The following is a 24,265-nucleotide window of genomic DNA, read 5'->3' as shown; positions in this document are numbered from 1 at the left end:
TGAAATATATTTTTCACAAGAAGGAAGTAAAAATTCAAACTATGTAACTCATTTTATTTTCTTTTGCTGTCATCCAAAATACATTTTGTCTTTTGGGGTTTACATCCCTATAATGACCAAGATTATTTTCTATTTTAAAATTGGCATTATTAGAAGTCAATTATCTTTTATCTGCAACATATATGAAGTATATATAAATGAATTATACAAAATCAACTTGGAAAAAAATTATCAAATTCTTTTGTGAGTTTGTAACCTCTAGAAGAGGCAAATGTCTATTGTAAAAATGGAAATAGTTTCAAATTCTCTGATAACATAAAAAACTGAGTCTATTTGATAACAGGAAAATCAAGTCTAGTCATTTAACTATAGAATTCACTACTCATGAATTCTGTCCAGCTAACTAAACTTTTAATTTTCTTCTATTTCTCCTAGCTATTACTAATGTCATTTAATAAACATCTTTATAGCAGATGCAATATGCCAATCCTGATGGCATCATTTCAGTGAAGTTAAAACATGTTATAAAAGAGCAGATCCCTTCATACCTTTCAAGAGCTATGATGTATGGAGACTAAATAAAAAATATTGAAGAAGGAATTTTTAGTTAGAAAATATGTATGGTCTGTTCAGTCTCATTAAATTGTTGACTTTGAATCTGATCTTAAAAAGACATTCACTGGTGTTTCTGTTTGCTTACTGTCAGAGGACAAATAGCAGCAATCCTTGCTTAGAAGGGAAAGAAAACATTGGATATGTTCAGAAACATTCTGAACTTTCTAAAGTAAGGTGAATGGACTATAGGGAAAAGTTATTAACTCTTGGTCAAAGGAACAATTAATTCAATACATTTAAAATCAAGGCAGCCATGAGGAGTTGGGTTAGGAAGAGAAAAAATGTTTTGTGTTTTAAGAGAGTTTAGGAGATTTCTTTCGAGCCTAAAAATTACAACCAAGAGAACATAAAGCTTAACTAAAAATAATGGCACTATGATTCTTGGAAAGAAACCAATTTTTTTAAAATAAAATAATCAGCACATATGAGGGTTCTACTATACCAACAAAGCTACAATGTTTAGATTGGTGTTACAAAACAAAGATGGTATATATTGGACCACAGTCCTGCTAAAAACAAGGCAAGCCAGCACAGAACTGACCACAGAAAAACTATTTTGCAGTGCAAACTTTCACTGATAACAATATAGATACATATCATCAAACTAACACTTGACTTAGGATGAAGAAATTCTTCCCACAGTTTGGTTTCAATACTTTACATGATTAAGTGATGCCATTTTAAGTCAATCTCCTAATACACAAGAATGGCAACTTAATGTAGTTTCGTATTTCAAGTAAAAAAATGCTACATAATTTTATGTGACATGATCTAGTTCATTAAGATTCTTCTCTAACGATTCAATGAAATGATGATATTGTGCATGTATTAAAATGCATTGGGGTACATGTGTTATGAACAGTGAACGTATTACATCGTGTCTGAAAAATATGATGTCTGTAAAACCATAAAAACCTCTATGCAGAAATATATTAGCTTCTTGTTTAGTTTGCTATTATAAAAACCCAAACCACTTTTTTGGGTTTGATAACAATCTATATCAAAATTTCCAAATTAATGGAATAAAATAGGAAAAAAAAGTACTTGAAACCTTAAGTTATATTTAGGTATTTGTCAAGAAGCCAGATTCCATGGTTTTGAATATCTGACCCTTTGGCATATTCCCACATAATCAACCCTTTAACCCAGACTTGGAGTAAAGGGAATAACAGTATTTTTTCCTTTCTCTGTTTAACTTGGCTTAACTTCCTGTAGAAACTCCTCTTTCCCACAGCCTAATTCCAAACAAATTGTAATGTTAACAATAGCCTTGCTGTGCTTAATTCAGTCATTTTGCCAATTAACCTGATGAAAGGCCAACTTTCAATATTATTTCCCTTTTAGGTGAGAAGGTAATTAGGAAATTCATCCTGAATTAACTTTCATTCCTATTAGTGAGTTTTCTTTTTCCACTCTCACTGCTCTTCTGTAAAAATTCCGTGTCATGGAGAGAGTCTAACAAAAGCCATGAGAGAGGTAACATCACATGATTTAGAAAAATACAACTTTTCTCTTCAGTGGTAACTAATAATGGGTAGAATGCTGGACCACACACAAACGCTTGAAACTAATTTTCAGGGTAAATTTGAAAGAGTCAAATGTCTTATTGCTATTTTTGAAGGCCTTTAAGAAAAACATGAGAATTTAAGAAATAATTAGGTGGAAATAGAGAAAGAAAAGAGTGAGAAACTTATCCAAGATGTTCTGGAAATTAGAGACTAGCTTGCGACTGGAAAAGCAGGACAGTCTAATCCTGCATTGGGGAATTGAAGGTGACACTATCAGGGGAGAGATAACTTCAGCCTTGTTCTGCAATTGCTTCCTGGGACAGAATAACAGACAATTAACAGTTAATGGGATAAGGGGAGTTCTGGGGTGTCAGATTGACTACACATAAAACTGAGCAAGCTGTTAGCCAGTCTCTGAGACAGCATTTTCCAGGTTACATTTACATGGTGTCCACAGTGGTGAGTGGAACTGGGTTACAGAGGCAGTTAAGTGATTTAGAAATGTTATTAGTTTATTAATGGCTTGCATATACTGTGCCAAACAAATGCATTAAGTATGTTTAGTAAATTGTTCCCCAAATTTACTTTAGCAAAGAACCTTTTTAGCAAAGAACACACACACACACTCACATTATCCTTAATAATCCAGAACACATAGGCATCCTGTGAAAATATATTTTATAGAAAATATATTTTATAAATGATAATTGATGATCATCATTGCCAGTTATCTAAACCAAGGATTGGGAGTATTGGTAAAGATGGAGCAAAGTGCTAAGGACTCTGGAAATTCCAAGATATATTCAGTGTTCTAACATAATTGATGAAGGCTAAGAAAAGGCTCAAACGTTAGTTCCCATTTTTAGGGACCTGTGAGTCATACAGGTGAGTGAATCACACAGATGTAAGCATTTACAGTACTCTAAGCTGAGTGGTATAAAAATACAAAAAAGTCATCTATTTTTTTTTTTTAATCCAAAGCAGGTATCTGACAAGTGTACTCAATATTGAGTCATCAAAGGACACTGACTTTTCTTTCTGTCTTCGTTTAATTGACTTCATGATCTTCTCTAGGCCCTTGGGTATTTTCTGTAACTGTAATTCCTCTTCTTTCCCATAGGAAATTGATTTTTCCAAGTTAGATAGGATCACTAGAGCAAAGTCTGAGCTTTATTTCAGTCATGAAAATGCTTAAATGCAATTGAGGGAGGGGCAATTCTGTTGAAGATAGCCCATAAACATGAAAACCAAATCCTGGAAAGATTTATTTGATAAACCTTGCTTCTTCCTACACACTGCAGGAGGGAATAAATGTCTGGAGAGGGCAGAGTTGGATTTTGAAGATACTATGCCATAGGACAGAGTGTAACCCCTGAAATCTTTTGAAGGATGCCTCTGAGCCAGTCCTGAAGTACTTTATCACGCTCCCCCGTGGCTTCCAAAAGAGTCATAAAATAGTCTAATTTGAAGCCACTGTTTCGGGTCATTTTATTTCCTATATTTTCCCTCTGCTCTGAAGAGTCATGTTGTGGTTGGGAAAAGGGTAATCTGGATAGGAGTAACCGAAAATATCCTGACTTTATTGCTGCTGGAGGAGGCCACAAGACCGTATTTAAATAATGTCTTTCTATCTTTAACATCATGACCTGAACATCTCAGGCATTTAATGATGCTGTTAAAATGTTATTCATGTCAGAGTCTTGGGGCAACTAAGTCACCATGGTCCTCACTGCCTTCCTCCTTGCAGTGGCATTCCTGGCAGGCAGTGGCAGCAGATCTTGTCTTGCCTGGCGGAGCGTGTGCTGATGTCACCTGGAGGCAGAGGCAGGGACCCTTCCTGGCTGGGCACGCAGCACCCACGGCCAAGCAGGTGTGCGGCCACAACAGGTCCACAGAGCAGGGGCCTTCGAGGCCATCAGAGTGGCCAGCACTGGAACTTTCCTAGTTCCTCTCTTCCCACCTCATGTTTGTTGGGGACCAGTTTAACCATCCCAATGTCACTGAGAAGTGGTTCTAACCCCCAGCCACACCCCAAACCCCTTCAATTTCATAGATCTCAGGCCTGGCTTCTTTACCTCATCTGAAACTGAAAAACTAACCTCTAGAAAAATATGAGCCTCTGGACTAGAGTCTTACTAAACAAACAGCTATGTGAGCAGAACATCTCCAGAGAAAGAATCTGGGGCTCCAAACTCCAGCACTCTAACACCTGTCGTGTTGTGGTTTTTTTCCCCTTTACCTAGGAGAGAGATACGAGGGAGATTCTGGGTCATGGAAGATCTATTTTTTGGGTGAAATATATATTTTGGCTGCAATAAAACTACACACTGTAGGTTGGAAACTATATACATGTATTCTTGTCAAATTTAGGAGAGTTCTCACCCTATTACTGGCAGATACTACTAGCTACATGGTAAAAGGAGGAAAATAAGTTACATGTAAGAGCATTCATTTATTAGAAGGTGTCTAATTTGTTTCTTCATTAGCTTGATGTATCCCTATATGTGTAGTGTCCTAGGTCATTGCATGATAATCGTCATGCATAAAAACAATTTTCTATGATAAAAATTAGATTATTTGTAAGCTACAAAATATGGCTAGTTTTGGGCCTCCCCAGTGGCACAGCTGTTGAGCGCTGGGTTGCGAAGCTGCCTGCGGCCTCTGCAGCGCCGGTTCGGTCCCCGGCTGCTCCCCGGCCACCGGAGTAGGGTCCTGCATGGCGCGCAGACCTCTCCTGCCGCCCACTGCTCCCCTCAGCAGTGTACTTCGGTCCTTCTGCCTCCTCTGCTCCCTGCTCTGGCTCTGGTGAATTCTCTCACCCTCCCGCGCGTCTGACTGTACCCAGTGCTTGTATAAGTAAATAAATAAATCTTAAAAAAAACAAAAAACAAAATATGGCTAGTTTTATTAACTTATTACATCCAGAGCCTGTATAAGATCCTTGAACAAGTTTCTTTAGCTTCAAATACATTTTAAAATGTGTGTGATTGCACATTATCTATATATTAAAGCTAATATATGTATGCATGTTTATGTATGCATAAACCTAATACATTAAAATTAATCTAATGCCCAAAGTACCCTATATCACATCTCCTATGCCAAATCTCCTTGCTTCCTCTAGATATAGTCCTAACTATTGCAAAGACTCTCTTTATTCTAGATTCCAGGAAACTATTTTACTATTTTTCAGAAAAGACAACACCTCTGGCTACATCTTTCTTGCCCCCTTACTAGAAATGCTAATTGTGGCAAAGCTTCCTATCTCTTTTGTATCTCTAAATTTTCGCTTCAGAACCAACAGCTCTATCCAACAGCTACACTGATAGGCTTCATTTAAAATATCAGTAATAGTCCAATGGGGTTCAGAAACTGAGGTGATGTGGAAAAGTATAAGTAGGACCAAGAGGAGGGTGTAGAATGAAAGGAAATATTTCTGAAAACCTATTGTATTTATGACTAGATTCTAGGGAGTCAGCAACATATAACACAAAAATGAACCCAAAACTATACTGTGATTTAATCTAAAACTAGAATTTTCATAACTCTAGATTAAAATTTTACTAGCTGATGTCTTATATCAAAACACATAATAAAGAAGAGAACAGTACATCAGTCAATTTAAGGAAGATACCGATTCACCAAATCTCCTTCTAAAACTTTCATAGATCTGCCTGAAATTGGATGATTGCCTTACTATTTCAATTTGTGATTCAGTGACAAATTGTCCTTCATGGTAGTGGTGTCATTACGGGGCATGACTACTACAGTGAAACTGAACCCATTCAAGGGACTCATGTGACAAAAATGTAGTTTTGGCTACAATTTATAACTCAAATTTTTCAAATAATTCTGTAGTGTGCAAATATATGATAAAAGAAGGAGATTGCTGCATGCTAAAGGTAGTGAAAACAAGTCTTCCTTTTATTACTCCATCAGTCATCAAAGCAAAAAGAATTTCCTAGTATGGTTGTTACTTATGCAACTCTGAGGTTGAAAACATTCTGCCATATTTGGTGATAGGAGAACAGAGTTGATTGATTTTTCTTCATTTTTTATTCATTCATACAACATAGCTGTTGCATAATGTTTATACACTGGATCTATGAAGAGATAGAAATAAAATGATGACCAAAAAAGAAAGAAATGGGCCATGTCCATGTAGAATTGACCATCTTGTTGGGGACACAGACAATACACAAATAATTGCAATGCAATGCAATGAGTGCTATTATGATGGGAAGTACAGAGTGCTATGGAAACATAAGAATTACACACAGACAAGGAATTAGAAACAAGTTATAAAGAGAAAGAAGTTTCAGTGGATACAATGGATGAGAGTTAGCTGAACAGAGAGGAATAATAATTCCAGGCAGATGTGTCCATAAAAGCAAGTTAAGATAATAAAAATAAATCTCCAAGACTCAGTGGTTCATACCTACAAATGCTCATTTTGTCTTTACTGTACGTGTTATCATAGATTGACTAGAGTTATGTACCATGTCTTCTTTCCTCCAGAACACAGGTTGATGAGTCATCTTCCACCTTGGACATGGCCTGTCTCTTGGCAGAAGACAGATATCATGTTGAAGCACACTTTTGGCAATCATCCAAAAGTGACACTGGTCACTTCTGCTTACATTTCAGTTTGCAAAGCAAATTATGGCTCAGTCCTCAGAGAAAATATTTGTAATCTCCCAGTGCGGGACGGGGAGGGGGGTGTGCGTGGGAGAGAGAGAGAGAGAGAGAGAGAGAGAGAGATCACATTGAGAACTGGACTTTATACCAGAAGAGTAATACCATCTACCAATGGCAAAAAAAATGGGATAGACCCAGCATTGAACTTCTATAGCCTGACATCCAAATTGCTTTTAAAATAGCTGAAACTTAGGTGTTGGAGCAGAAAGAAATAAGGCAGAAAGTTGATATGTAAACATGAACCAGATTAGGTAGACTCTATAAGCCATATTATAGGGTGAGAACTTTATCATAAATATTTTGGGTTGCTTTTCATGACTGACTATGTCATAGAATGGAGAGGGGTCAGATTACAGGAAGCAGGCCAGTTGGAAAGTGAGAACCTCAGTCTAGATGAAAAAATTCACAAGAGGTTGACCTGAATAAAGGTAGTAGGAAGATAGAAAGACAATAGTATTTAAGAAGGATTTGCAAAATCGAATATGAAGGATTAGACAAGAAAGAATAAATATGCAACCTAACTCATGTTTAGTATGGAAGAGAATGGTGTCAATCTCAACATAGAAAACACAAAGGATAAGTTTTGGAAACAAGATGGCTTATTTTATCTGGGGCATTTTGTGTCTGGCTTTCTTGGAAGGTATTCCAGTAGGTAGCCAGTATGTGATATACATTTTGATCTAATGCTATAGAAGAAGGGAAATCTGAAGTAGGACTAGAAATATGGAAGTCATCAGAATATAATTTGTAAAGTAAGGAGAGAGATGTATGAAAGGAGAAAGAGATAATATAGCACAATATAAGAATTTTTTCTTGCTGTGAATGGGGACATTTTCTGTGGCCTTTATTAAAAGCATATGTTCCTAAACCATTATTGCTCTGTCAGTAGTGGAAGGACATTCATTCCTCAGGAAGACATAGGTTGTTCCTCCTTGGGCTTTCCCACAGTACTCAACATCGAGTGGTCAGAACTATGAAGTAGTGAATCAGACGTTTTAGGTTTCAGCTCCCAGCTCTGCTCATAGAAACCATGTGTCCTTGGAAAACCCTTTAATCAGCCAAGTTTTAATTTTCCCATTTGCAAAACAACAGGGGTGTTCACACCTCTACTCTGTACTGCTGAGGTTGTCAGGACTAGCAAAGCAGGCGTAATGTGGGTGAAAGTTCTTTGGAAAATGAAAACTCATTTACATACAAGTTGATATTACGATGTTCACTCTAGGAGGGGGAATTCCTAAATCTATTTTGAGGTTACATAAAATATGGAGAAAATAGAAAGTCCTTTGCCAAGCCTCGTAAAAGCAAAATTGACAATATTTCTGGCATGACTCATTCTTCCTTTGAAAACCAATTTTCAACTAAGGTCAGCTCCTTTTAAATAGAAACTTTAGAAAAATAAAATGTTTAAAAAGTCTTTTCAAAGTAAGACTGTCTTTTAAAAATCTTTTAAAAAGACTTTTCAAAGTCTTTTCTTTTTGATATTGCTCATGTCCGAGGCATCTAGTAGCTTCCTTATGAGCTAGCCTGTGACCCAAGCCCAAACCCTAATCTTTGTATTTTTCCTTTAAGCAGATACATTTGAATGGTGGCAAACTAGTTTTCTATTATTGTCACCAAATCTTCAGTGATCTTTGTTGTAGAGTTCTCAGTGTCAACCAAAAACTTTGAGTATCTTTTATACTTATAAAACACTAGTTCCAGAAGTCTTGTGTTGAGACGAGGGAGCAGGAGTTGGGTCATTCACCCTGTCAATGGCCCAGGAATGTGTTTTCTATAATTTACATTTTTAAACAGTAATTATGATCTCCTTTTCAACAATTTTTATTTATTTAGGTTAGAGTCAGTCTTCATTTCCATTGTTTATATGTTTTGTTCCTGTAAATTCCAATTTAAAAACAATTTAGTACCCACTATCCAAGCAGTTTATAGAAATTTTGAGCTCTTGGTTGTATGTCAAGTGGTATTTTAAATACTCTGTCAAGGGTGGGATTTCTGCTTTCAGTTTACTAGAATTCTCACTTTATTTTTACAACCAAAGCCCAAATATTGAAACATTATGAGGGGCATGATATGCCACAGAAAGTACTGTAATTTAGAGAGAAAAACAAAGTATAATCTTTACTACAACTTAATGAAAATTTTAAAAGATATTTTAGGGTAAAATGTTAAATATATAGAGGTCTATATACATAATATAATTGTTTTATCTTTGCAGTTAATTTCTAAGCTATATTAATTCCTATATTAACTCTAGGGATAATAGATATTAGTTATACAGGCCATCACTCATCACCCCCAGCCCAAATATCTCACCTATCTATATATACTTTCTCAACTGGTCCTCAGAATCCTTCTCAACATAATGCCTCAGGTAACCACTTCCAATCTCTTAGAGGTTACAAAGATGAAATCAGTTTACCACCCTGAATCCAAGAATGTAGATAGGTGATAAATAACTATGACCAATTACATTTCATCTTAATTTATCTGTAGTAAATACATCTTGTATGTAAATTTTATTTTTTAATACATAATAATCTTTCTTGTAACGTTTTTTAAGATTTATTTATTTATGCATACAAGAACTGGGGTACAGGCCAGAGTGCTGGGGGTGAGAAGATTCACCAGAGACAGAGCAGGGAACAGAACAGACAGATTAACTGAAATACACAACTGAGGGGAGCAGTGGGCGAGACAGGAGAGGTCTGCAGCACCATGTGGGTTGCTGCCTGGCCGGTCGGGGTTCAAACTTGTGCTATGCTGCAGTAGCTTCGAATAGCTTCACAGTGCTGCAACTTAATCCCTTGCACCACCAGGGAGGTCCTCTTTCTTGTAACTTAATGATACCAACAGTAAACACATAAACAACTTTTTAATGCAGATATTAACATTACTTACTTTAATTCAGATATAGCACTAATAATTGATGGAATAATAAATTATTACTGACCCATCAGTACTCTGTCATCCTCCACTACAATCCCAAAATAATGAAATATTTGATAAGCGTTAATCACTAAATACCCATTTAATAGTTATCACCACATTCATTCTAAATGAGTTTTTAATTTAGGAGGGGAAGAGTATGTTGATTTTAAATCTAATGCAAACTTTGTTTTATCACTTCCATGACTGCAGACTATTTTGTAATATTGCAGCTAATCTTCTCATTACTGTTTTAAAGCAATAACAAAATGGACATTTATTATGCACTAATGTGGAAAGTTATCATTATTCTTCTAGAGTACATCCTTTTGCCTCTTATTAAAAGGCATTTTCCTATTTTTTTCCACATTCTTATGTACTCTTCCAAATGAAACTCTACTAATTGCATGGAAAAGTCACACCATGTAGCTTTTGAGATCATGCAGATGTATGTTGACAAAATAGCTATTTCAAACTTAGTACATGGCCTTGAAAAAGTGTTTTAATGACTGGGAAAGGAGACTGGTTAAAGAAAACAAGTTGACTATCCACAGCTGTTTCTGTTTTAAATACTCCATCTGTTGGACCACATTTTATATCTGTTCCCTTTTCAAGTCAAATCTTCAACAGTTTCATTTTGTCATTATTCATTCAATACTAAATGTCTAGTGGGGTAAGTTTCGCTATTTGTAATAAGCTGGTTGGTGAGAATTATGCTGTGCCCCCTGGCTGGGGAACTTTGGCAACTTTATTGGAGTGTGCAGTGCATGAAATAGTTTTCCAACTGCTTCGGAAAAAGCAATGCTTTCTCATCCACTTTAGCCTCACACTATGATATCTTAAAATTGCTGCTTCTGTAAAATCACATTTGAAAATATCGGCTTCAGACACATAATTTGTATCTTCATAGAGAGTCCCATATAAAACTCACTTGAAACAACTAAGTTCTTACTCTGAAAATCTTCTATGGTTACTCATAAAGAGATCATTATGTTAGCAATAATAATTGACAGAAATTGTTAATTGTTGATTCTTAATCATACAGATGGTATGACTATGATAGTATAGTCATTAGAATATATTTAGGCTATTTACACAAATCACTACTTAAACATCTTACGTACATGAACTGATACATTAATTCCTTCAATATTGAGAGATTTCTATTAGCAATCATTCTTGAAAATATCCATGCCTGTTCTCACAAATACTCAGCACTTCATACTACCTCATCTACCAGATGCAGAGATTCAAAATGAATAATGCTACCCCTGCTTTCAAGGAGTTTATAGCATGGTGGAGTGTAAAGTTAAAAAAAAAAAAAGTCTTTCAAAAGAACGTATTTTGAACATGATTTTCTCATCCACTGTTGTTGACAAAATAAATTGAACAAATCAACCTGTTGCAGAGCAACTGAGCAGAGAAAACCTTACAGATTCTGGCATAAAAAATATTCTGCCAACACAAACAGGCTCACAATTCAGGACTCAATAACAGCACTTTTAGTCTCTCTTGACCAAACACATTTTTAAGCGAGAATTAAAAATGATTATTTTTTAAAGATTTATTTTTATTTATGCAAGAGCCAGGGTACAGGCCAGATGCCCGGGAGGGTGAGAGGATTCACCAGAGACAGAGCAGGGAACAGAACAGGCAGACTGACGAAATACACTGCGAGGGGAGCAGCGGACGAGACAGGAGAGGTCTGCTCACCATGTGGGTTGCTCCGAGGCTGGTGGGGGTCGAACTGGCAAGGCAGAGGCTGCAGACAGCTTCACAGTGCTGCGTTCAAATGCCTGCGCCACCAGGGAGGCCCTAAAAATGATTTATTCTATATTTGTGTGACAGTGATGAGGACCAGAGAGCTTTAGGAAACCTAATTTCCAAGGTTTGTGCATATTGCTCAGGGAAAACATAGGTCAAATAGTTTAATATGTTCACAGATATATAGGTCTTGACCATAGTCAATAACTTTATTTCTTCTCAAATGGTATTCTCATCAAGAAATCATAGAAAACTGGGCCTCCCTTGTGGCGCAGGTTGTTGAACACCGCGCTATGAAGCTTTCTGCAGCCTCTGCAGCGCGGGTTCGATCCCGGCCAGCCGGCCGGCAAGAATCCCACATGGCGAGGCAGACTTCTCCTGTCTCACCTGCTGCTCCCCTCAGCAATGTATTTCATCAGTCTTCCTGTTCTGTTCCCCACTCTGTCTCTGGTGAATCCTCTCACCCTCCTGTGCATCTGGCCTGTACCCCGGTTCTTGTATAAATAAATAAATTTAAAAAAAAATCTTGGAAAACGAATCTAATGAATATACTTAGTACTGTCTGGAACACAATACTGGTAAATCAATGATGAGAAATTTGGTATCAACATATCACATAATACCCACAGAAATTCTATGTAGAATTATGAATTAAGCTTCACAACAATTAAGTAATGCATGTGCCTGTTACTCCTGGAGCTGAGCAGTGTGCAACAATACTTGGCAGCCCCAAGAGTCTATAATAGCTTGCTATTAATGTGTTGATCATAATTTTAAAGATAGAAATGGAATAATCTAACATGATAAAACTTTTACTCTTATGTCAAGATTGGCCCTAATATTCAAAGGTCCCATTCAAAGTAACTAAATGAGATAAAAGTTTTAAATAGTGATTTGTCAAGATCAATTGTGACATATATTCATTTTAGCAAAAGACTCAAGTATGTGCAAGATTTTCTGGATAATAAGCTGGAATAAATTCAAGATTATCCCTACAATAACGTCACTTTCATTTGCATTTCAGTGTTTTGTAGAGTAGGAGGGAAGGGATACCAGAGTGAGCACCCTTAGCTCTACTTAGCTTCTGCCCTCTCTTGTCTTATCCCAGTCCTTAAGAGAGGTGGATCCATGAAAATGCATTGCACAGTACACATATTTTCTGTGTTGAGGCAGATTAACAAAAAATGACAGTAATCTGAAGAATGGATTGAACTCTTCAATATAGACTAGCCAAGTTAATAGTCTGAGATGGGAGAGTGAAAAAAAACAAAAAAACAAAAAACAGACAACTTAGATAGCCAGGGTCTATAATTGCACTGGCAGCTGTTCCTAGTCTGACTCATGCTGCCTACAGTCACCTTTCCATGACTATTGCTAGACAGCCTGATACTTGGGCTACTCACTTCAGTAACAACCTAAATACAATTATTCAATACCAAAGTTCTATTTCTTGAGTAATTACATAGCTTTGTTTAATGCATCCGTTCAATGTATATTTATTCCTAATGAATAAGGCTTATAACCCTTATCCTCAGATAGCTCATGGCCAAGCACTGCAGACAGAATAGCAAAATATTTCAATATAGAATCTGTTTTATGTGTGTGTGTATGTGTATATATATATATATATATGCAAAATAAACAATAAGTTTTGCTCAACTTTTGTTCAAGATTTGAGCATTGAAAGGGAAAACCTCACTGGTGAGAGGCAGCTAGAGCAGGCAAGGATAATGAGAACCCAGATAAATCCCTATTGTAGGGATAACAGTAAGAACCTGGATATCATTCTTGACCTTAGAGAAGTCAATCTCTAAAGTATACGAAGAAGAAATTTCCACAGATTGGTCTTCAAAGAGGTGGGGTTGAGGCTTCCTCACAACAGAGTCAACTTTATCTGCACCCTAGAGATGCCTTTGGGAAGAGGTACAGATATATAAAATAGAGTACGACAGAGGTCTAAGTGGATTTGGAAATAACAAAATAGGACTTCTGAATGCCCTCCAAACCATGGGCTCCAAAGCCACCATTTCTCTGCAATCTCCACACCAACTTCACTCATCTTTTTTCAGTGCTTCCAGCATGTCTCTCCTGTGCTCAGTGCACACACTACTCCTTTCCTCAAAAGCCTTCCATTCTACCTTCTCCAACATTCCCTTCTAATACCATGGACACATCACATCTCAGCTTTGATATCACTTTATCTGGGAGGTTCCCTGACCACAACTTAACCTCCCACCAGCAGAGAAAAAGACCCCTTTATAAGGTCTCATACCTCGCTTTCTTAGCACTTTGACTATTTTCAATTTTATACATGGCTGTTGCATCTGCTTTCACTAACTATGGAAGAAATATTAAACTGTCTTGCTCACCAATGTAATTTGTTACTGTATATTTAGTCTCGATTTTATATAATGAAGAAACATATGGTTAAATCAATTTGCAAAGTTATTTTTGACATAATCCCTTAGTGTATCTTCTATGCAATATCCTCTATTTCTGAATCTCAACATGGATTACTCAAACCAGATGTTTTCATTTTTTTCCATTGCATTTTCTATTCTATAAACTCAAATACCCAAAGGAAATTGATCTTTGCTTTTTCAAGAGCAAAAAGGGAAAACCCTTTGTGTACACTTTTTCATCTTTGCTCTTCTTTTGATATATTTAATTTGGAAGTTAAAAAAATTTCTTCTGAGAAAGAGAAGACCTCTGAGCCACAAGTCCTTCTACTGTATGACATTGGAAATTTCTGTTATAAACAGAGGAAGTAGGATGTTTCCTTTTCCATAACTTCTAAGAAAATTATTGCTAACATCTATTTCCACCTAGGAATAAAAGAAATTTAATACAAATCAAAAAAAAAATCCTCATCACAGAAATTGATTTGCTACATCTTGAAAAACATGTTAAACAACATTCTCATCAAATTGATGGGAAAACTTGCTGTTTGAAGATAATATACATAAGTGTACTTTAGTTACTGATGATTCTATACATTTGCTGCTAATGCAAGAACGTGATTTTATGCTTGTTAAATATTTGAATCTTGTAATAGTAACTAGATAGTGAATCTTCATAGATGGAGTAGAAGGCATTAAATTCAAAGACTTGTACTCAAGTAGGTACTTGGGTTTTCCCATATCATTTATAGCCCAAACCACGTACTTCTGATTGTACAAGATACTAAAAGTAATCTAAGTTTGCAAGGACAGATGAGTGGATCAAGAAGAAATACTATAGATACACATTATACCCAATTTTAAAATGTTGAAAGTGATGGAAGTGGAGGGGATGACTATCACTTAAATTCTTTTTTTTTAATATATAGTTACTTTTTTTTAAAGACTTATTTTTATTTATATAAGAGCCGGGGTACAGGCCAGATGCACAGGTGGGTGAGAGGATTCACCAGAGACAGAGTGGGGAACAGAACAGGCAGACTGACTGAAATACACTGCTGAAGGGAGCAGCGGGCGAGACAGGAGAGGTCTGCCACCCCATGTGGGATTCTTGCTGGCTGGTCGGGATTGAACCCACACTGCAGAGACTGCGAACAGCTTCACAGTGCGGCACTCAACCACCTGCGCCACCAGGGAGGCCCCTATCACTTAAATTCTTGAAAATGTTATCTGTTATCACCTTTAATTTTATCTTTCCACCAAATCGTTTCTCTCTTTTGGTAGTATGCTACATACGTATTAACCTAACCTTTATATTTTCAATCCAACTTTTTGCTAAATTCTGGTTATTTCTTTAGGGCTATTTTCTAATTCATTAAATTTATCTTTTGTTTTATCTATACTGCTCTTTAACTCTGCCATGAGATTTTATTTTCAATGATGACATTTTTCATTTCTGAAAGTTCTCTCTGGTTCCAGGTTCAAAGAGGTCAAGGTTTATAATCTAGTTCCCTTTTAAAGTATGAATATTTTATTTAAAATATATTAAGCATATTTATTTGATACGCTGTTGTGAATATATTTTACTTTTGTAACCCTTATAGGTCTGACTTTTCATTTACTAAGCTCTTCATTCTATCATTTACAGTACAATTTTTCTTCATGTATTTGATTTCTTTATTCCTGGCTCATGTTTCCCAAACTTAATCTGTGGAAATTATTTAAAACCTTCTTTAAAGTAGATTCCCTCAGTGGGGTCTAGTGTTTGTTTCTGCCCATCCCCTACAGTATTCCCAAAACATAAGCGCTTTAAAATATATGTTGTGTTTGATATTTTAAAGCCACTGAGTTTGTATGATTCCCAGTCCAAAAATGTGGAAGAGCAAGGTTGGTGGGATCAGGAATTCCCAGGATTGACTTGTTTATCCCCCCCGCTCCAATCGAAGTTCAAAGGGGAAATGAAAACATGCTTAGAAATCTTGGGGGGGGGGGCATATTTTCATACAAGGTGTTTTTTTTTTTTTCCTTTTTCATTTGGTTTTGTGTCATTTCTCTCTCCTCTGCATATGTTGCTCAGACCCCCGCCTCTTGCTCACCAGTTATAAGCAAATAACAGCGCAATTATCAGCTCCGGTGCTGGTTCGCCTGTGAAGTCTTTTCTCATGTCCTGGTCACACCTATCACCTTTTTTTGACAACCAGTCTGCTAAACATTAGAGTAGGTCTTACATTTTATCCAGCATTGTGAGATGTTCTGCACTGGGAAAGACTTGTCCAAATATCTGCCATCTGTTGAAAAGGAAATCTCCTTTTATTTCTTCCATTACTTTTATCATCAGACCAGAAATAGCAAACTCCAAAAAAGTAAGAAGTGATTTGGTAAAACATTATTTCCCTTAGGTAATATTGTCGACTGTTTAAACAAAGTATTTTATAAATATAAGAGCAGCAGCCATAACTGTCATTTTCATAAAATGAGACTTCAACAAGTCTGCCTCTGCATAATTTGCCTTTTCTTTATGTCAAAACAAGAGTTCTCTCTACTTTGAAACTTAAATGAGCTTCTTTTTTTAAACCATGGCTCAGGATGTGCCTTTTGGCCCCATCTGGCAAGATGATCATTTAAGGGCGCCTCGGATGCCTTGGCTGCACTGCCAGCTTTGAGACCTGCGTGCTTTGCTTTTCTAGGAGAAACACGACTGAGACACACTTAGGAGTGAAGCTCCGAGACAGCATCTTAACTTCTGCAGTAAAGTAAAAAAAACGAAAGCAAAATTGGGTCCATTCCTTAGGTGTTTCTGGCACATACTCACTCATGGGGCAACACATCATGGTTGGTGAGTGCCCTGTGTTAAACCATGAAAATCACCAGGCCTTTCTCCAGGGAACTTCTTAGTGAGACGTTGTTATTTCCTATCACATTTTAGAGATTTCAGATATAAAAAGCATGACATAAGGAGCAGATAAAGTTTTCACTGTGACAATATGCACATGGAGCGAGGGCATTTTGCTGACTAAAGCACACTTTACGTTGTTATGCTATTCATTGAAAAGTTACGAGTATTTTTCTCACACACATGGCTCTCCTCTTACAGGTCAGAAAGCCATATTGCCTGGCAATGTTTCTCTTAAAATCTAAAGGCCCCATAGATCTCCCTATACATATGTTCACATAAACATGTGCATGTAAAGTAGCAGATTAAATGTTTTCTTCTAAAAGTGAGATTGTAGTAAATTTGAGTTCTAGATACTGTTTCAACTCAGCTTTGCAGGAGTCCCCTGAAGCAATAGGCTGTCATTCCGCTGAGCAAGAGGCTTGAGAGTTTCATCTACAGTAGCTCTGGCTTGTTCATATGCCTATTTCTAGAAGTGGAAGGTGCTGAAGATTTTTTAGCTTTCTGTAAAAGGCATTCATTTGATCAGTGGTTATTTTTTTAACACCCCTTGCCGTGAAAGGAAGCAGGAACAAGTACACCTTATGGCATTTGAACAATAGGGAGAAAATGATCTGAGTGGAGCCTTTTTCTGAATATTTTCTTCTATAGAAGTAACATTATTGAATGTACTTCCAATACTGTAGTATCTGCTTCAGTAATCTCCTCACCTCCTCCTTCCCCTCTCTTCCCCCACATACATAGTTAAAGGGAAACACACTGCACTTGGTTAATCATTCCATTAGGAAATAAAGCTGTTGAATTTCAAGTTCTCCCCTGTTCACTTGGCAGCTTAAACTAATATCCAGCAAGAAAATAAGTGAATCATAAACAATCTGAAGTGCAAGTGTTGAGAACTCGAGCCCATGGCGGTGTCGCCCACGTGCACCTATCCCAGAGCTTCTTCAATGAGACAATTTTGCTACCTTGAAATATTTTGTGATTCCGAGTGTGATCCTCAACCACCAGAATGATCTACGGATGCTTGTTAAAATGCAGGTTTCTGGGGCTTCTCAGCACTCAAAGGATCTGGTTTAATAAGTATCTTTATTTTGTATAATTAATATGCCCTTGTCAGAATGACCAGAGTGATTCAGATGAGCCAGATGGCCTGAGACTGAGTCCTGCTTTTGTCACTTGCTAGCTGTGAATTTTCTCATATGTGAAGCAGATTTAATAATAGCTCAATTTTCGCAGTGTTAGCACAGTCTTCTTATATGTTAAAGCAGATATAGTAGTGTTTACCTGGAAGGCTTGCTAGGGGAACCAATGACCTGGTGCATATAGTGCTGAGAACAGTGTCTGACTCATAGTTTATATCCTACATTGTTAACTGTTATGATTTGCTCTGGACAATTAAAATGTTAGAATGCCAGAAATGAATTCACTCATCTTTCTGTTAATAACTTTGTTTTGCTTTGAGCTCTTATTTTATTAAAATTTATTATTTTATTAAAAACTATTAAAATAAATTTACATGTGATAAATGCACCCATTTTAGTTTGATGACATTTGATGAATGTGTGATAAATGTACTCTCTTAACCACCACCACAATCATGAGATAAAACATTTCCATTAACCAACCAAAAAAATCCTCCGTGCTCCTATGCTGGCAATTCCCTGCCCTGGCTCAGTCCAGACCATCATTAATCTGACCTCTGTCATTATGATTAGTTTTGCCTTTTCAAGAATTTCATGTAAATGGAATCACGCATAGCATCATCTACGAGTCACCCTGCTGTTGGGTGTATTATTGGTTCTTCTTTTCAGTCGCTGAGTAGTATTCTGTTACATGGATGCACAAAAATTTGTTCCTCCACTCATCTGTGACTGAACATTTGAGTTGCTTCCAATTTGAGGCCATTATAAATAGCCTAAATAATTTCTGGGTTGGCAGCTGGCATTAGTTTTTCTATTGGAAAAAAAAATAGTAAAGTCAAAGATACAGAAAACAGAATCCACCTTTATATGGGCAATTACTTTGGGGAAAGTTAGAAATCTTACAAAAGTAAGATTTGCAAAATTGAAAAGAAAATGCAAAATTGAAAATACATGTGTTTTGAGCTAAGTTATATTGAGAGCTGAACTATAGCTCTGGACTTTTATTTTTATATGCAACCTATCTTTGGGTGGTTGAACTATTTTTTTTAACTTTTTAATTTTTACTCATGTGAAATATCTTTAGATAGAATTACATAGTTACACTCAGTAATAACATTGAACAGTTTTTCAAATCTGTTCTTCAGTATTTATTCTTTCATCTATTCATTTTAGGGACCAACACTTGTTTCTGGAGGTGTCGTTCTCACAGGCATAGAGATGGTATCTCATTGTAGTTTCAATTTGCATTTCCCTAATAAAGGGGATGATGAGCATTTTTTTTTTCATTTTGTGCCTATTGGCCATCTGTATGCCTTCTTTAGTGGTGTCTAGCTCTTTTGCCCACTTTTGATTGTCATCATTGGGTTATTTGATTTTGTTTTTGTTATTGTTGACTTGCATGAGATTTACATAGACCTTGGATATTAACCCCTTTTCACATGTATTATGTGCAAGTATTTTCTCCATTCAGTAGGGTGTCTTTTCATTTTAATGATAGTTTCTTTTGTTGTGCAGATGCTTTTTAAATTTGATGCTGGTCCATTCTTTATTTTTGCTTTTGTTTCCATTGTTTTTGGTGTTGAATTTGCAAAGACATCACTGAAGCCAGTTGTGGTCAGAGAATCTTTTGTCTATGTTTCCTTCTATATATTTTATAGTTTCAGGTATTATATCCATGTTTTAATCCACTAATCTTTGAATTAGTTTTTGTATGTGGTGTGGGATAGCAGTCTAGTTCATTCTTTTCCACGTGGCTGTCCAGTTTTCCCAGTCTCCCCTTGTTGAAGAGATTTTTTTTCCTCTCCACTGTATACATTTGGCCCCTTTGTTGTAAATTAATTGTCCCAATAAGTGTAGGTTTACTTCTGGGCTCTCGGATCCATTCCAATGTTCTATATGTCTACTTTTATTCCAATAACATACTGTTTGATTTACTATCACCTTATAGTAAAGGCTGAAGACTGGGAGCGTATAACTTTTTTTTTTTTCCTGATAATTATTTAGGTTATTCTGTGATCCCATATGAATTTCAGTAGTTTTTGTTTATTTCTTTGAAGAATGGCATTGAAACTTTCATAGGGATTGCAATAAATCTGCCTATTACTTTGGGAAAGATCGCTATTTTAACAATATTAATTCTTTTAATACATGAAGATGTCTGATTACTAGACATTGTTAAAATAAATAAAAGAAGAGAACAGACACTGAAAAATGGAAAGATATTCCTTCTTGACTGCATTGGATCCACACAGATAATCCAGGCTAATCTTCCCATCTCAAAGTCAGTCATTAGCATTCTTTATTCTACATGCAACCTTAACAGCCTCTCTATGTGTAATCTTGAGTCTCCCTTTCCATGTGCTATGCAATGATGCTTTCACAGGTTTCGAGGATTAGGACATGGACATCTTTGGGCAGGGGGAATGGTAAGCAGAGGCTAACCATTCTATTTCCCGCTGACAAACATATCTGTTTTGAAAAATGAGTGTGAACAACATTTCTGTTATCGATGAAATCTCTTAAAGTCCAAGCTACTTCATGAATGTCTTTGCCAGGATTGGAAAGTCAGGGCATCCACCATCACATAATCCGTTTTTCCTAATCAAAACTTTACGTTCCCAATGAGACATTTTGAGGCATTGCCGATAAATAAAATTTATCTAAGTAGGTATGTTGAAAACAAATTGAATGTATGTAATCTTAAAAGAAAAAATATATAGTGAAAAAAATGGATAATAATGTTCTTCTTATCTTTCTTGTGTTGTACAAGTTTTTGTGATTTGGTACATAGTGTAACCAATGGCCACCGTCCACTCTTAAGTCTAGATTAATTGCTTTCCCCACTTACCCCACTGCCTGGTACTCTTAAAGGATAGCAGAAGGGGAACACCAAACACCCTCTAGCCTGGATACTAGATAAGACTGAGTAACCCATGGTAGAATTAACTAAGGTTAAATACAGTACTTATTAAGGAGTTTGATGTGCTGTAGTTTGAAGATGATAAAGGCAGAAATTAATGGGTTTTGTTCCAAGAGGAAAGCAATATCGACAAGAGTCCCAGTAGAGGACAACAAAACCATTTTTATACAAATTTATGATGCATAACAGCTAGAGGACAGACCAGTGAGGCCCTGTGGACCCAGCTGATCTTCCCACTTTATCTTCCTTTGCTTTTTATTTATGCATTTCACATTTCCGCCTAATGCTCTATCCCCTGTTTCTCCAGTGCTGGTGTCATGCTGCCCCCCCCCCTTCTGTGTCTATGTTTATAAGTTTTCTTCTCCTTGGAAAAAACAATAATAAACAAAGCTCTTATCTCATCTTTTTCCAAATAGGACTAGTCTTATAAGGCTTAATTCTATAATGCTGCTCCATGATCAAGTATTTCTCCAGGAAGAACACAGCTCTTTTTCCTCTGAGCTTTCATAGTATGACATGTAACTTTTTCGTGGTATGAGGTCCCATTTAATTATGCATTATTAGGTATTTCTTTTTATTTTTTCTTCTAGGTGTTAAATTCTAAGCACCGAGGACAAAAGCCCTAATGCCCTAAGAGATTATCGTGGGTTGGTAATCAAGGAAGACGAAATTTCAGAGATGGCAGAGGCACAGAAGTTCATGTGCTTGTACCTCTGAACTTCCCCCATTCAAGGCAAAGTTTATTAAAATGTCCCTTTTATCTTATTTAAAATTTTGTGTGTGTGTGCTTACTCTGACATGTTTGTCATGAGGAGAGCACCCATAGCAGGCAAGAATGGGAGAAAAATGTGCAATTGTGATGAGTCCACAATGGGACCAGAGTATTTGGTGGGTTTGGGGAGAAATGTGGAGATGTTCGGGAAAATTTTGTCTCCAAATTGCTGGGTTTGAAGAAGTCACAATAATCATGCTTAATTGTGATTTCACATTGAAACAGAATAATGAGACTATTTTTTAAGTCATAAAGGTGGGTCAAAATCATGAATAGGAAAACTTGATTTTCTGTTCTGGCAGACACATGCACGCACGTGCACACATCCACACGCAACAAAACGGAACCACAAAACAGACCTAAATGCACCAAGCAGAAGCATGACCTCACTGGAAAGATATACATGCTCTGTAGCCATAGGATCGATTTTGTAAAGGAACAGATTGACTTAAAACTTGAAGACCATCCGTGCCAGTATCAACCCTCCAGTCTCAATGCTGCGGTTTTGGACTATGGAACGCTAGGGTTTTCCCCAACAGTGCATAGTGGAAACGTTTCTTTCCATTTTTTTTTAATTTGCCAAATCTTCCTTGAGCGCGTTCGCCCTTTTCCTATCTCTTCCCCGTCCCGGGTGTCTGCTCCACTCGGGAACTGCTGGGATGGCGATTGGGCGGCTGGAGGGGCCAGGACTCAGTTCCCTCGCCCTGGCGGAGTGGGTGGGACTCCCCAGAGCCAGCTCTGCACCAGCAGGTCTCTGAGCGGTCGCCCTGCGCTTTCCCTGCGCCAGACCCGAGGAAGAAAGAGCCGCGGGGAGCCGCCCCGGGCGACCGGTACCTGCCTGGGAGGGAGCGCCTGGGCCAATGGAGGACCCGGGACCCTAGCGCCCTCGCCATGGTGCGTGTTACCCGCTACTTTCTGTTCAGTCTTTGGGTGCTGGGAGGGGGAGGGACCCTGAACAGAAGTCGGTGCAATAGGGAAAGGGACGGCGAGGGATCCTGTGGGGTCATCGGAGAGGAGACGCGAGACCCAGGGCGGGACGGGAGCGGGGCTGTCTGCTTCGCGGCGGCGCGGGGAGCCGGGCGCGCGAGGCGGTCCCGCCTGTTGAGCAGGTAGACGCGAGCCGGTCCAAGTTCCGGAGCCGCGGCCGCGCGCGCACCGGCGCCCGGACCCACAGGTGCCACTGCGGGGCCCCTCGGCCGCCCACGGCCTCCCGCCCCCGACGCCCACTCTTTCTGCCTTCGCAGTGCGACTTGGAGAGGCGCGCCCCGGAGCTGCTGCAGAGCCGGAAACGCAGCGCCGAGGTCTGGGAAGCCGCCGGGTAAGTGGTCGCCGCGAACCCACGCGGGGCGCGCCTCCCCAGAGGGGCGCCCCCTCCCCGGGGCCCGGGTCTGCGCTCACCCTTCGCCCCCAGCCCCCACTCCCCGGCCGCCTGCCTGCCAGCGGCTCCCAGCTGCCCAGCCGCGGGGGGCCGGGACCCGGTTCCCACGCTGGGGAGGAGCGAGGGGGCAAAGGAGACGACGCGCAGGGGCAGGCGCAGGGCCCGGGGGACCTGCGGCGCCCGCGGGAAGGGACTGGCGGGGGTGGGCGAGCGGCCGCGCGGCGCCGGCGGCTGTGCTGGCGCAGCCCGGCCGTGAGAACCCGCGGGGTGCGCCGGGGCCGCTGCTCTCCCACGGCGGAGCCAGCCTGCGGGGTGCACGGCCGCGGCCCCGCGCGCAGAGGGCCGATGGAGCGGCGCGCGGGCGCGGGGCGCGGGGCGCGGGGCGCGGCGGGGCGCGGGGCGCGGGGCGCGGGCGCGGGGCGCGGGGCGCGGGGCGCGGGGCCGTGTGGCCAGCCCCGGCTTGACGCGGCCCGGGGCTGCGAGGCAACTGCGTCCCGCCGGCGGCTGCGCGGGTGAGCGAGCCCTTGCCGGGGAGCGCGGCCGCGGAACTGGGGGGTCCTGGAGGGCGCAGCCGGAGAACTTCCAGGGAAGCTCGACTGAGTGTGTCTGAGTGTGCGTGCGCGTGCGTGCGTGTGACTTTTTGCTTGGCAGCCTAATTCCTGTTTTCATTTTGACTGTGGCACTTTGGGGATCGGCGACCAGGGGGTTCCCACCGTCCCCCGAGTCGGGTCGATGCCTGCAGCCCGGACTAGGAGGCTGAGCAGCCTCGGGTCACCCTGGGGGAGGGCTGCGTGGCAGAGCGGTCATGTGATTTCAGGTTGTGGATTTCGTGCCTCCTTTTGCTGATTTCTCTTCATTTTGCAGTGGAAGAGTTTACATCTTCCGAAGGAAATCAGGTTGTACCTCACTTAATAGTGGCTGGTCGAAGGCCTCTTGGTTTTTGACGTATGGAAACCCCTATTAGTTTTAAAGTGAACACATCATATATATGTATATGTGGATTATTATTATTATTATTATTATTATTATTATTATTAGTGTTTCATTAACAACATAGCAGTAGAGATTTTTCAGGTCAGCCCTCTGATAGTGATTTCACTACATGCCTGCCCCCTTGCTAGAAGGAGTCTTGGGGGGAACATCGCTAACCCTCCGGATATACGTGGATAAACAATGATAGAGTCTTGGTTCATAGTGTAGAAGTAATCTGCTGCTTTTCCTAAAATGACTATTGTTTTCTTCGGGAGTGGT

General features: G+C 39.1%; 1 protein-coding gene and 1 long non-coding RNA gene across 2 annotated transcripts in view; both read left to right on the top strand.

Moving 5' to 3' along the window:
* Positions 1–21,646, top strand: part of LOC119234848 (uncharacterized) — a 42,027-nt gene extending 20,381 nt beyond the window's left edge. Inside the window, exon 3 of the long non-coding RNA XR_005122685.1 lies at positions 21,455–21,646. This is a non-coding gene — a long non-coding RNA (uncharacterized LOC119234848). The remainder of the gene's footprint in view (positions 1–21,454) is intronic.
* A 321-nt stretch (positions 21,647–21,967) lies between these two features.
* The window catches only part of GUCY1A1 (guanylate cyclase 1 soluble subunit alpha 1), a 49,347-nt gene continuing 47,049 nt past the window's right edge, over positions 21,968–24,265 (top strand). Inside the window, exons 1-2 of the mRNA XM_037497894.2 lie at positions 21,968–22,530; positions 22,881–22,954. The gene's annotated coding sequence lies outside the window, so the exon portion shown is untranslated. The remainder of the gene's footprint in view (positions 22,531–22,880; positions 22,955–24,265) is intronic.

The sequence above is a fragment of the Talpa occidentalis genome, unplaced genomic scaffold, assembly GCF_014898055.3.
Source record: "Talpa occidentalis isolate TD23 unplaced genomic scaffold, MPIMG_talOcc4v2.1 talOcc4.8, whole genome shotgun sequence".
In the NCBI taxonomy this organism is placed as follows: Eukaryota; Metazoa; Chordata; class Mammalia; order Eulipotyphla; family Talpidae; genus Talpa; species Talpa occidentalis.
This window is presented reverse-complemented; position numbering and strand designations above follow the sequence as displayed.